The following is a 13,300-nucleotide window of genomic DNA, read 5'->3' as shown; positions in this document are numbered from 1 at the left end:
GGAAAAACTACCCAAGAAATATTTTTCTTTCCAGCCCCGTTTCCCCGCCGTTGCGAAACACACGATGTCTTTCTTCCGTATTTTAAAGCATCGGGACGTGGTTTCTAGAAGGGTCGAAAAAAAAACCCCCATAAATAATACGAACTGGTTTCGACAGTTCTGGGCTGTCGCTTCGTGGCGCATTTGTTATCTGCACAGCACATTTGGGACACTCGTGCGAGCGGCTCATTAATAAAGAAAATACTTCGACGTCCACGCCTGGCTTTTTCGATTTTTCCTGCGATTTTTATGAGGGAAAAAGAATGAAACTTTCGGTAATTCATTTGCTGTTGCAATTCGAACTTGATCCGATAAATGGAAGTCGAAGATTAACGCGTTGCTCCGACATTTCCACGCGATAGAATTATCGGACGATAGATTTCACGCGTGAAAAATTCTTAGTTGTTACTGTACCCAGTGTATTTCACGATATTCACGAGTTCTCGTGACAAATCCAACGTTTTCCCTCGTCGAAAGTAGCTGACGGAAGGAGTCGGTCGTAGACGATGAACGATCATCGCTTTTTCCATTCGCGCCACGTTTCAGCCGACGAAAAAACGCGTCAAACGCAGTTCATTTCATAATTTCAAAAGCTTCCTCTTTCCGACGCGACGATGCGACCGTCAACGAGGACGACTTCAATACGAAGAACGCTCTTTCGTTGCTTTTCTCCCCAACTTCCTCCCCTTTTCTTGCAAGAATTTCCTGCAACCCTTCGAGGAAGCTGTCTTTCATACTCCCTTCGATGCTTCGACGAGTGCGTGCATTGCTGATCGAGATATGCATGTATTTTTCACCGACAAGGAACACGTGAATTTTCCACGGGAAAAATTCGTCATTTTGACGGATTATCTTTTAAACAACCACCGATGTGCCATATCTTCGAGTGCAAGAGGTGAAATTTACATTTAAAGAAAGTCAATCGCGAAAAGGGTGGAATGACGAAAGAAAAGTAAAAGGTTGGTTCCTGCTTGTTCGAGCAACTGCACTCGACTCGTGTCTCTCGAGAGTTCGATGAAACTTTCGAGTAAAATTTCGAATTTCTTCGCTCTTGTTTCCATTGTCGAACGTCTGCGCAACTTCTATCGCGCGATATGATCGGGCGTGAAAGGAACACGATTCTTTTTCAAGCATCAGACCGACGAGTCTTCGCTTAAAAATTCGAAACGCAGTCATCCGACCTTCGAGACCGTTGCCATTGGTTTGAACACATCGACACGAAGCACACTTTGCATGCGCAAAGGTGTTTCATGGTGTTGCAAGCATCTTTCCTCTGCGGACGCGCACACGGAACCGTGTGTCCCTCCCGGCGGCTTGGATGCTTCTGTAAAATTTTCACGTAACGCGAATACGGAAACCGATAGCTCGAATTTAGATAGCAATGAATGCCGTTGAAAGGGTACAATGTATCTGTATGTTTGCGAAATAGCGCGGGACGCTGAATAATTTTAAACGGATTTTCTGGAAGATCCTCGGGGTTTGCTCTTGGAATTCAAAGAAGGCTATGCAGAAAATGTATTTCTTGTTCGAAAGAAATACCGCTATGTTCAATTCTTACACAATTATTTCCTCCTGCGAAGAAAATTCAATTCGTCCCCGCTTCAAAATGACTCGAGAGATTGTAATATAAAAATGACGAACATATCCGAAATTCGAAAACGAAGGGGAACTATATCGCGGAGCCGTTCCAGAGCTTCTCCATCTCTATGGAGAACTCGCCGTCCCATCCATACACCTATTTCAATACCTGCTCGAGTCCCGACCAGCTTTATGCACTGGGTGTCCCATTTTAATTTTGAAATATCCCCTTGCACTGATACATACAATTCACCTGTAACGTTTTAGTAACATTACAATTTCTTTCTCTTAATTTATTATTGAACTTTCGCATTTGTTTAATATTCTATGGTATTCTATTACTTTTTTTAAGAGTATTCAATTTTTCCATAAGTCTATTGGGTCCTTTTCTTTGTAACTTTTCAAATGAAAAATGTATTCAGATATCGTTTTCAATTAATTGTTACCTTCAAGGGGTGCGAACGACAGAAGACACCCTATGGATGTGAAAAAGGGGACTGGTTCACGGACGAGTCAGAAACGCGTGAGCCTCTTCCAGAGGCTTTGATCCCTCGGTAAATTTCCAGCGGCACGAGATGAAGAAACCAATGGAAAGGAATTGAAGAGAGCCCCGTTGAAATTTGTGCCGAACGGGTAACTACACCTTAACTATTACCGAGGAAATTTCATATCCAGAGCGACGTCTAGTTGAGAAAGGTGGGAGAAAGAGGGAAAGAGAGAGAGAGAGAGCAACCTCGACGCGATAATAAATATTTATGCGGCGGCGTGAATCGACGTTAAATCGATTCACCCGAAGTTCCACCAACACCGTTCAACTTACTTTTCCCTTCTCTCGAACGCTGAATAATCGACTGCCAAAGCAGTCCTCTTTTTCGACCGTTTAATCCTACCGTTCTCACCTTTCGGCTATCAATGATACGCAAACATCTACCACTCCGTTGAAACTGATTCATTAATAAATTTATTACTCAAAATTGCACGATAATTAGTTATCCGCTGTATATGCAGAAATGTTGCGCATGTTTTAACATCGATCCATCAGCTACACGAAATTTTAAATATTTGTCTGCTGTATGTATTAAAAGAGGATAATCCTGCATAAAGCTATCTAGAGACTTACGCACGACATTTTCACGGGACCAGCAGCTGTTCTAAATTTTACATAAGCGGCTTTCCATAATGGCGTTACTTTCCATCAAAGTCGCCGCGACTTTGCTTAATTTCAACTAAAACGGCATATTATCGCGCGAGAAAGGTTACTCGGTTTGTACAGCATTTTCTGCAACCATATCTGCACGAGTTTACAACAATAAAACAGAAAACTTCTAATCCTTTATATAATCCTATTGTGTTATCCATTGTGAAAATTTAATATCCATTTTTTTGTATCGTCATCTTAGAAATATCCTCGGATCGGAGTTTCGCAGAGCGACGAAGAAAAAGAGCGATCGCACATAGCGAAAGAAGAAAAATTGATCCTAACGCGATTAGGAATTTCACGAGCGAACAAGTTAGTTCGCGTGCCGGTCACGCGCGAATTTCATTCTGGCAAGAGTTTCTGACCGGCGGAATTTTTGCAAAAATAAAATGAAATAAAGCCGGGACGCTGCGCCAGGAAGGCGTCGCGTCGCCTACGTCCAAGCATCGATGGGAACGTCGACAACCCTAATTGCGATACGTGTCGGCCGGTGTGTGTCGTGCATTTAAGTCGAACACCAGCACCGTGTCCAAGCGTTAACTTTTTCTAAATTATCGGTTTCTCGAGATCGTTCCTCAATTTCGTCGATTTCGCACCTTCCGGTCCAAGTTTGTCATTTTCCAAAAATAAGATACCCAAGGATCTTGGAATAAATGAAGTGGTCTTTAAAATTGGAAAGGTCTAAGAAAATTCTCGTGTTTCTAAGCACATACGTGTACATTTATCCAGCAATTCACCGAGAACTTCGAAGTTCGAGTGCCTAGGGAGTTGAATGCAGCTCCCTTGTTCCCTCTCGCTTGTAGCACGTGACAAGTAGGCGTTCCGAGGGTCGAGGTGAATAAAATTAAGTGTTCTCGGGGTGCAATAAGAAAAAGAGGGGGAAAAAAAAAACGGAAACAGGCCAGCAGAGTTCACGACTCGGTGAAAAGGAAAGTGCACCCGATCGATAAGAAAGTTCTGCGAAGCGAGCTCTAATCGCACGATCAACGAAAACGTTATTAGATCGTTTCGCGTTACTGCTCCTACGTGACCTTCTGTACGAAGAAGATTCGGCTTATTGTGACAATCTCACAGTCAGATAAGAGAAGAATGTTCCACATAACTCCTTGAATTATTGGGAAAGTCCCATTTTAGTCCTATTTCGAACGTGTCGTTGAAATGATTTGAAATATCAGCTTCTGTCATGAATCACTTTTTTATAAAATAATCAAAACCCTGATGTATGGATATTTTCTTATCTTCACCGAGAAGATTGCCTCTTCGATTCGCCAATAACCCAGATACTGTGAATTTCTGAATATTCTTCTCTCGATCAAAGCCAGATAAGCGTTAAAATCCTCGCTGGTAGACTGATGAAACGATTCCAGTCAAATGTTCGATTACAGCACTTTTAAAAGAATCGTACGGTAGAAATAAGTGATATTTTCCGATAAATCGTTGACCAGGACGCGGTAAGACGGTGACGAGCGATGGCTGGTCTTTGTCGGGTGCTATTCATTGGAGAAACCAAGGAATCCCGAGGCTCGAAATCGATTTAAGCAGGACGGCAATAATGAGGTAATAACCGCTGACAGGGAGAGAGAGTCTCGAGGAAATATTTTATGGATTTTCATGGAGAATCCCGACGCCAATTTCGCTCGTCGAACGGAGATACCTTTCGAGAAGCTTTCATTCTTCTTCGAAAATCCGTGCTCTTTCTCTTCAGATTCGAAGCTGCGATCGCTGTTAGGTGGCAATCGCATGATAATCAGTGTCGCGTCGTTATTGGAAATCCGATTTCCTTGCCAAATTGTGCGCCGAATCGATTCGACGTTCATGGGGAATTTTCTTCACGTACCACGCACCGAATGCTCTCCCTTCCTTCCGCTTTTCTCGCTCGCACCCTCGCTTCGCTACGTGAGTGTTTACCAACGCAAACCACCGTTCCGTCCGCTCCACCTTCCTTTCCGTGCACGTTCGATCGCGAATGCAAAAATTTGTCGCGGCAAACCGTCCAACCGGAGCCGTGAAACGTCACTTTTGTTGCGCGATGATAAAGAAGAAAGTTTCACTCGGGCTGTTACGTTGTGCTAGTTGCCCTTTTGAAACGGCCAATGTAAAAAGGAGTCGCTGGCGAAAAAGTACCAACTAAAGTGAACTATTCTAATATTCTGTTTTGTAACAAAATGCTGTATTTACGGTTCTAAATGTTTTAAATATTTTTTGTAGAATTTTTCTCAGCAAACATTCACGTTAAAAATAACTGGTAAAATTATGTTTGACTCTTTAATGAATGCAAAAATTTCCCTCCTCGAAAAAATCCAAATTTTTCCTCATAAGCTTCATTTTTAATTAGCAAGTTGAAAGAAGGGTTAATGAGCGGCAATTTCGCGAGGTATTGTTTAAAACTGATTGAATATCTTCTATAACCGCTGTATCGATTCGCAAAGAATTTTTGCCGGGTCAATTTTCCTGACACCCGATTGTTCAGGAATCAAGACCTATTCGATGGGGAGACGCGGTTGCTTCCGATGCGCGCGTCTATGCATGCAAAACGGTATGAATAAAATATGTCAGGCGGTGGGAAAAAACTGGCTTCACCTGTATTCGACTCGGGACCCTTATTCACCCTTCTCGCTTTCCTCTTTCCGCAAAAAAAACTACCCTTCTACTCGGTAAAGGGTGGCTTTGACCCTTGACCGTGGACGCGTAAACACCGCGCACGGTCGATACGAATATTTCCACATTTTCGTCTTAAGTTCGACGATCCTCTTCCTTCCGGCGAAGATCGATCGATCGATCCAGCTTCGAAACTGAAATATTCCCTCGAGAATACTCTTAATCGCTATTACGAACGCGTTTCAAGACGATGCTCGATGAAAACCCTTGAATTTCTACTTTCAACTCTACCCTGCTTTTCTGTGACGTTCCTTGATATTTGGAGTACCATTGATGGCTCCAAGTTTCATTTATTCTAGTATCTTCTTCCATAAGGTATCTAGAAATTTTCTATCAGAAACAAATGGCTGAAAAGTAGCACGTTGTGAAAAAAATCTTCAAAGGATCAATCACGAAGATAATGTAATTTGGATCGGTAATTACATTTAGATAATGTAAATTTGACCCTTCCATGCCTGATCATTCTGAAAATGATAACGCGTTTGGAAGTTGACGTGATTAATACTTTGATTGATAGTTTGGACAGGAAATTGCCAAACTAGCTGCCGGCAATCGAAACATGTCGTGTCAATCAGTGATCAATTAGCCAAATGAGCAATAGAATTTGTCGGTATAGATGTACCTAACGGATACATTGCTTAAAATTAAACATCAGATGATTCTGATGTACATCAGATATACCTCAATTAAATGAACAACAATGTTCCCTGGTTTTTTCTCTAAATTTAGTGAAACTTGAAAGAAAGTCTACCAATAGAACAGCACGAAAGTAATCTCATTTCCTCGATGAAATCACCGGCACGTCCCTCGTAAATAACAGCAATAAATATCGAGACAAGCCGTTCTCAAATTATCACCGTATCATGAACGAAGAGTAAGATCCTCGAGCCGTCGACGAGCGCTCTCGAGCGAGTACACGGGTCGCGTTTCCTGGATCTCGCGAATCAGCATCAATCGAGCGGGAACGGGGCCAGATAAATCGACGGACCTTTTTCGATAGTTGGTCTGTACGCGAGCCGCTCGACGCTGCAACTTTACTGCGCTTCGCAGCGGCGTGACGCGGCCCATAAATAACGCCGAAATAGCGTGTCCAACGTCCGACCAATAAATCTAGATATAACCCCGGAGGATAAAATAAAGTTATGGGGCCCGGTTCATGCACTGATACAAACCGATAGTTTACCCCGCTTTGACTGTTGCAAGCAGTCGCCTCCACCCTCTCCCTTTCTTTCCCTGTCTCCGCTTGTAATCGCTCGACCTACCCTCTTCGAGCTTCACCCCTCGTCTTCTTCGAAGTCCCGTACACACGAGTCCTTCGTACCCCGTCGTACGTCGCGTCTACCGTGCCCGAAAATGTATTATTACGTTGACACGTAGGCAAACTCGATTTCGCGAAAACTCAGACACGTATACTGTCACGACGAAGGAGGGTTCGGTGTACGCGTTCCTTTATGTAGATACGCGTGTCTGTTCCCCGTCCACCGGCTCAAAGCCGCTTCGAGTGGGTCTCGTGTTTACGCGGAAACACCGCAAACGTCGATTCGTGCTTGTTGTTCGGGAGCGGGTAGGGTGAACGAGGGCGACGACGGATACAATGGAAGCAAAGAAGGTGGTTCATCGTGCTACTAGGAACGCTGGGGGAGAAGCTCTTATTCCCGCGATAGCGATGGTATTGCGCTTGTAAGTTCTCTTTCTCTTCTTCTTTTTTTTCCGACCGTAATTCTGTGTTTGCGTAGAATTCCAGGTTAAAGGGTTAAGTGGGGCGGTTCTTGAAAGGGTCAGTGTATTCTTCGTGATCCTTGACGCGTTGGATAATTGAGAGAAAAAAAGAAAGGAGCAAAGTATAATAATGTGAAACGAAACTGTTATTATTTTTCAGTGCTATGTAACGTTTTAGAAAGGAACAGGCTGTCTGTCCGTCGAGAACGAAAGTGGTTATTTAACGGTTGGCTGCAGAAACGAAAACACGTGAACGAGGTGAAGGAGTAACGAGATTGATTGTCAAAAGACAATAACGGATCCGTGTTTCGCGACCGATTAACCGCAGCATGCATATTCATTTCGGCGGTACGTGTCACGGCCTGGTAGAAAAAATGTATCGAACACGCGGTCAGAACGAGTTGGGAACAGGTAGCAGGCCGAGTATGAATGCCGTGTAAATCGGATCGGTATAAACTATTGCGCTCGCGGCGCGTGTACACGCGGTCCGTGCACTGGGAACAGCATGGACGGTCTATTCGCGTTCAAAGGATACGAATGGCGTAAAATGGATGTATCGCAGATGTTTCGCAACTAATTAAAGCGCGTTCGTTACACGGCCCGGCTGTTCGTACACGTCTCCTGGAATAACGCACGATCACAAAGTGAAAAAAAAAAACAAAATTTCTTCCAGGAAAAATGTAGAAAATGAAAAATAGAGTTTATTTGTTAAAAATCATAATACCTAAATTAATTTACGATTGGATAAAATGAGAAAAGATCGAATACCCTTTGTTCAATCGTAATAATGTTCCTGCTAATGAAATGAAGGTACACTGTAAAAAGGAGAAAAATCGACGAAATTTGATATTAATTGAACTCTAAATACATATTAATATCAATAATATCGCTCATCGAAAAAGGACACTATGCAAGGTAATATAAAAAAAAGAAAGGAAAGAAGAAAAATGAATTCGTACCCTTTCATTCCCACTCGAACGCGATAACACACGAACCCGTTGTAATTTCTCTGGCGAGCAGGATCGCGGCGTATTCCGAGCGATAAAACACCGCGAGCAGGATATTTGCTTGTGCAAGATCGAATCATTTCGACGAGCGATAAAATGGTGAACTAGCTAGGAGCAAAAAGGAAACTCGCGTGGCCGAGGTGAAAGAAGAAAGCGTTTCTTTTAGCGAACAGAGAAAGATAGAGAGGTAGTTCGGGGACACGGGACTTCGTGGGGCAGTCTCTCTTCCTTCGGGACGGTGTGGTCGTAAAACGTCAAATTATCGAACCAACTTCCGGTCGGTCTTTCGCGTTGAACAACCTTTCGTGGCCTCTCGGAGGACACGGTTCTCGTTGCCGTTCTCGTGCAGTGTGCAACAGAAGCACAAGCCGGTGCTCGAAAGGTTTCTTTCGGGACCGTGTATCCTTATTTCTATCCGAGTTGCAACTCTTATAATGGCGGAGAACCGTAATTGACCCACAACAAGCTACGTTTCCAACAAAATAGAAATGCTATTCTTACCGGTTTGTCCTGAAGAAAAATAAGAAAATCTATCCAAATTTTGGTCAATCTCGGTGGACTTGATACGATCCAATTAGGAGTAAATTAATCTGGGCTAGGTCTAGGTCAATAATATTCAAGTTAAAGTGGATCAGGTCGAAACTGTATCAAGATTGAACCTGTACCGAACTAAATCTCGCTTGAATACGATCTGCAGCTAGCTGAAGCTCGGATCAGACCTGATTAAGCTTGATTAGGTTTATATCAGGTGATTTTGATCCGTGTTAAACCTTAGCCGTGATACACGTCTGTACGCGGCCTATTTGATCTCGTAAACGACGATGAATTTTACTAACGACACGTTCCACTGTTCCTTTGTGAATTTTAACAGACGACCGGCCAGTTGGAAGAGGGAAGGCATTGTTTTCTCTCGTGCTTTCGAACGGGAACAAGGAGGAACCGTCGGTTTTATTCGGTGTCTCCCAACTGGCTCGCGGAACTGTTTAAAATTCCGTTAGTCGTGGAAAACGCGCGACAGTGGCTGGTAAAAAGCTGGAAACTCGAGCGTACGCGGCGTTCACGGGAAAAGTCGAATGCGAAATATAATGAAGTTTACGTCCGCGTTTAAATTTAACGCTGGCTCGATTTTACGTAACTCGTTGTCAAAGTTACGAAAACGATTTCCGGGCCTGGCGGACAGGCGTACAATTTTGAATTCCTACTCAATTTTCAATCATTTGCATATACTTTAATCACGAGCGAGGCAAGAAGCCGGCTATTCCCGGATCCTCGTAAGCTTAATCGACAATTTCAGTTACCTAATCACCATGTAACGACAGCTTACTAATTCCCAAGCACGTCGGTTAGTTACAGCCATTCGGAGACTTCAATTGCTCCCCAATCCGGGCCGGAAGTTTAATCGCGCAAAGTTACCTAGCCACTCGTTGTCAATTACTTACAGATACTTCATACGTTTCTGTAGTTACTTAATCATCCTACGACGAACGCAGGGTATATTTGATCCGTTTACAAAAGGAGGACGTGGAAAATACGGAAATTTAGTAACACAGTGAAACGAGTACAGTCCCTAGCCATCGAATTAGGACCACGTACGAAAATTTCACTTTTATGGCTATAAATTGTCTTTCAATCAATTGAACTAGCAATAGACTTGTTACTATTGTGATGAAAATAAAACTATGTGGGCGATGAGCGATTAAGGGCCGTGCCTAATCAAAAGACTTGTTTACAACTCTCCAAGCACCACATTTTCTTAGTTGAAAACAAGAATTACAGATATTTGGGGAAATAATGAAGATATAAAGCATATGATCAAGCAATGTATACGGGACATGCCGGAAAGGATACAAGCTGTCATCAAAGCAAAGAGTGGGAATACAAGATATTAATGTGTTAATAATGTTATGTAGTAGTACCTAATAAATTATATCATTACAATTTGAACAGGCCTTAGTGGTCCTAATCCGATGGCCAGGGACTGTATGAAAATGAACCGCATAGAAATATATACTGGTTGTTCAGACAGAGTCGAGCTGTTACCGCGAAGAGGAATTACAATGCCACGGGAATCTAGTCTTTGTTATGCAATTTGTGCGTCGTGTAAAGCACGAGTCGAGAGCTTACGTAATGTCGCGCGTATCGATCGGCATTATAATTAAAGGGTCGCGTGCTTTCGATGAATAGAACGCACAAAGGGCGTTGATTTAGTCGACAAGTGTTTGCCAGAATCAACGATGAACGATTGTACTCACCTAAACGGCTTTCTCCTCGAACGTTGCTCTCACTACGAAGCTCTGATAACCTTTTTCCGTTCGCTCAGCCAACGTCTGAAAAGGAAATTTTTCGTTAATTACGTATACTCGTTAACGTTACGAACGGAGAGATCAAATGGAAGAATCAATGATTTCCATCGTACCGTGTCCAACTATGCGCGTTCATTTTCACGGTGACAATGTATCGCGAGTACAGCAAGGCTATTGTTTTAGATGAAATATTTTCCGAACATCATTTTTCATAGAAAATATTTCGCATCCACTATTTTTTCCAGCCAGCCAGCCGAAAAATGTCAGCTCCCATAGAATTCGGATTCGCGCAGCGAGTAAACGAGGCGAGGCTCGTATTAATTCAAACGAGTCAGGGGATTCGGTGTGAAAGGTTCGCAGCCTCGTAGACGGGTATGCTATCGCTTCTAGTCACGCGTACAAATCGTTGAAAAGGGTGGAAGAGGGATAAAAAGGGCCCCGCCGCTTGGGGGTCTCGGGCAGGACGAAAGAAAAGGAAAAGGGAAGCATCGCGGCTCGACTTTATCGTAGCTGCCGTAAGCAGATTTATAACGAGATTTCAGGTGGCCATTAACCGAGCTTCAAAGTCCCGACACGAGTCGAACGAGGTACATAATCGCGTTCCACGGGACAACTTTTATAACGAGAGACTATTTAAAAACGATCGTCTACCCCGTAGCCGTATTTTTCAGCCACGAAATATTCCAACCGGTCTCGCTTATCCATAATTGGAGTTTCGTTCCTCTGCACACGCTCAAAGTTGCCGAGTTAACTGCCCATTTTCAAGCTTCAAACCTGCTCTCAATTTCTTCCGACCACTTTCACTCCGGGAATAGATTTTCCGAATCTCGTGGCTCCGGAAAAATCGTAAGATTTTCATAAAAAATTATTCCTGAAAAATGACCGAGTTCTTTAGAAATCCGTTGGCTGCGTTTCCATTGGGTACGAAAGCTCGAGCCCGTTCTTAATTAAGTTTAATCGCGACAGCCCCAGCCAGCCCACCGCCACCGTGTTGTCTCTCGTTAGAAACGCGACCACGGTTAGATAAATTTTCCGCGCAAAAGAGGCTGATACCTGTAACCTCGCATTAACGTATCACCCGAGGATTAGCTGTGTCCTCTTAATTCGAGGAAGCAGCTTTAAGCTCGCCAGTTTGCGGTTAATAATAAAGCTGCTGGCATTATGCCAAGTGTAACGATACCGTGGTAGTAGCACGCACCTTCCGTCGTAAAGCACACCGTTACACGTACACCGGAAACTTTACGAGCTTCCGGCACGTTTGTTATTAGATGCAGTCGCCTAATGCAAACACCACTTCCTAGTACTACGTGGCATTCTCACTTTTTGTTGCGATGAAATGTAAAAAGGTGAACGCGCGAAACGACAAAGCCAAAGAATTTCGCGACGATGAAAACGATCGGTGATACGAATTTATCCTGCGCTTTTAGGAAACGCGACCCGACCAGATTTTCGCAACTCGAAACCACCTTCGATGGAGTCCGTTTGAAACCTCGGCAATTAACACACCGTTTCCAACGCGCGACGTCCTCTGAAATGGCTGAATAGTCGTGCGCTATAGCTTCGAGGAATTTAAACGGCTACGCGAGACAGACGTTCTCGTTCCTCGTTTAAAACAGACATTGCAACGATAACGTGTCGCCTTGACGCATAAATAATAATAATATGTAGATTTATTAAAAGTTAAATTAAATAAGCAATACTAATAATCTTAGAAGTAATCAATTAAATAGAAAGTTTGCTTCAGAATGAAAAGAAACAAGAAACACGGTTAACTCGATCGAGATTCAGAAGGAATCGCAATGTTTCCAGGATACGGTAGAAAGAAATCTCTATTGGCTTTATAAATTGACCAGCAACACGGCAGCAATAACGACGACGAAGGTTCGAGCAATGAAATATTGTTCCGAACGAGGAACATTCGCGGCTGTTTGTTTAGAATTACCGAACGGGAATAAGTAAATATCAGAGCATGCTCCAATCATAGTTCACCTGTGTTTACAGGTACATTGAATATTTGAGTGAATCGTGACTGGGTCGTAACGGAACCCATAGTGTAAATTGAGTCTTGATACAAATTCATGTCCAGGTGTAATTAATGATCACTGTAAATCAAACTTCATCGAATTTTTAAAATATCATAATTTTGTGACAGAAAAATATTTTAAAGTAGAATCCTAATAAAATCTGATCCTGCCTAATCGGTGGCATGGCTCGAGGACACCGTGTACTAACGAACGAGGCATCGAGGTAGGAAATGCAAGAGGAAGGATGGAAACAAAGGGTGAGAAGGGTGGCGAATAGAGGATTTGCGATGATCAGCCATAGCCAGGGGAGACGAACTAATTTCAGGTGTCGCGTGTTCGTTGACAAAGCTTGCTGGATCACGCAGACTCGTTCAACAGACGACATAATAGTGGCGTGAACAGGAGACACGCAGGACAGACGGTAGACAACCCCATGGACGAGATATATGGCGTTCGAATTTGCTTTTTACCAGGGTACCGATATAAAGACGGGTGGGTTTGGTTCTCAGCCGAGTCCGTATCCCAGCTAGACTCGCCTTTCTACGCAGAGGAGCAGAAAACAGAACGGTAGCTCATTAGCGGTAACAGGCAGCCGAGCAAGAGAGGAAGCTCGTTATCCATGGATACACAAACCCGGCTGCTACGTGTGTACGGACCTCCTTCGTAATATGTACTGCACCAGGCTGTCTGCATGCCTGCCACTCTCTTTTCCTTCCCTACCCATTCCTTTTCCTCTTCTTCCCTTCATTCGCCACGCAGCTTCGACCTGTTTCT

General features: G+C 43.4%; 1 protein-coding gene across 5 annotated transcripts in view; it reads right to left on the bottom strand.

Moving 5' to 3' along the window:
- The window catches only part of LOC114874392 (tetraspanin-12-like), a 182,760-nt gene that overhangs the window by 159,080 nt on the left and 10,380 nt on the right, over nucleotides 1-13,300 (bottom strand). For all 5 annotated transcript variants that reach the window (XM_029183618.2, XM_029183620.2, XM_029183619.2 and 2 more), the window contains one exon: nucleotides 10,452-10,526. The gene's annotated coding sequence lies outside the window, so the exon portion shown is untranslated. The remainder of the gene's footprint in view (nucleotides 1-10,451; nucleotides 10,527-13,300) is intronic.

This window comes from Osmia bicornis, chromosome 9 (assembly GCF_907164935.1).
Source record: "Osmia bicornis bicornis chromosome 9, iOsmBic2.1, whole genome shotgun sequence".
In the NCBI taxonomy this organism is placed as follows: domain Eukaryota; kingdom Metazoa; phylum Arthropoda; class Insecta; order Hymenoptera; family Megachilidae; genus Osmia; species Osmia bicornis.
This window is presented reverse-complemented; position numbering and strand designations above follow the sequence as displayed.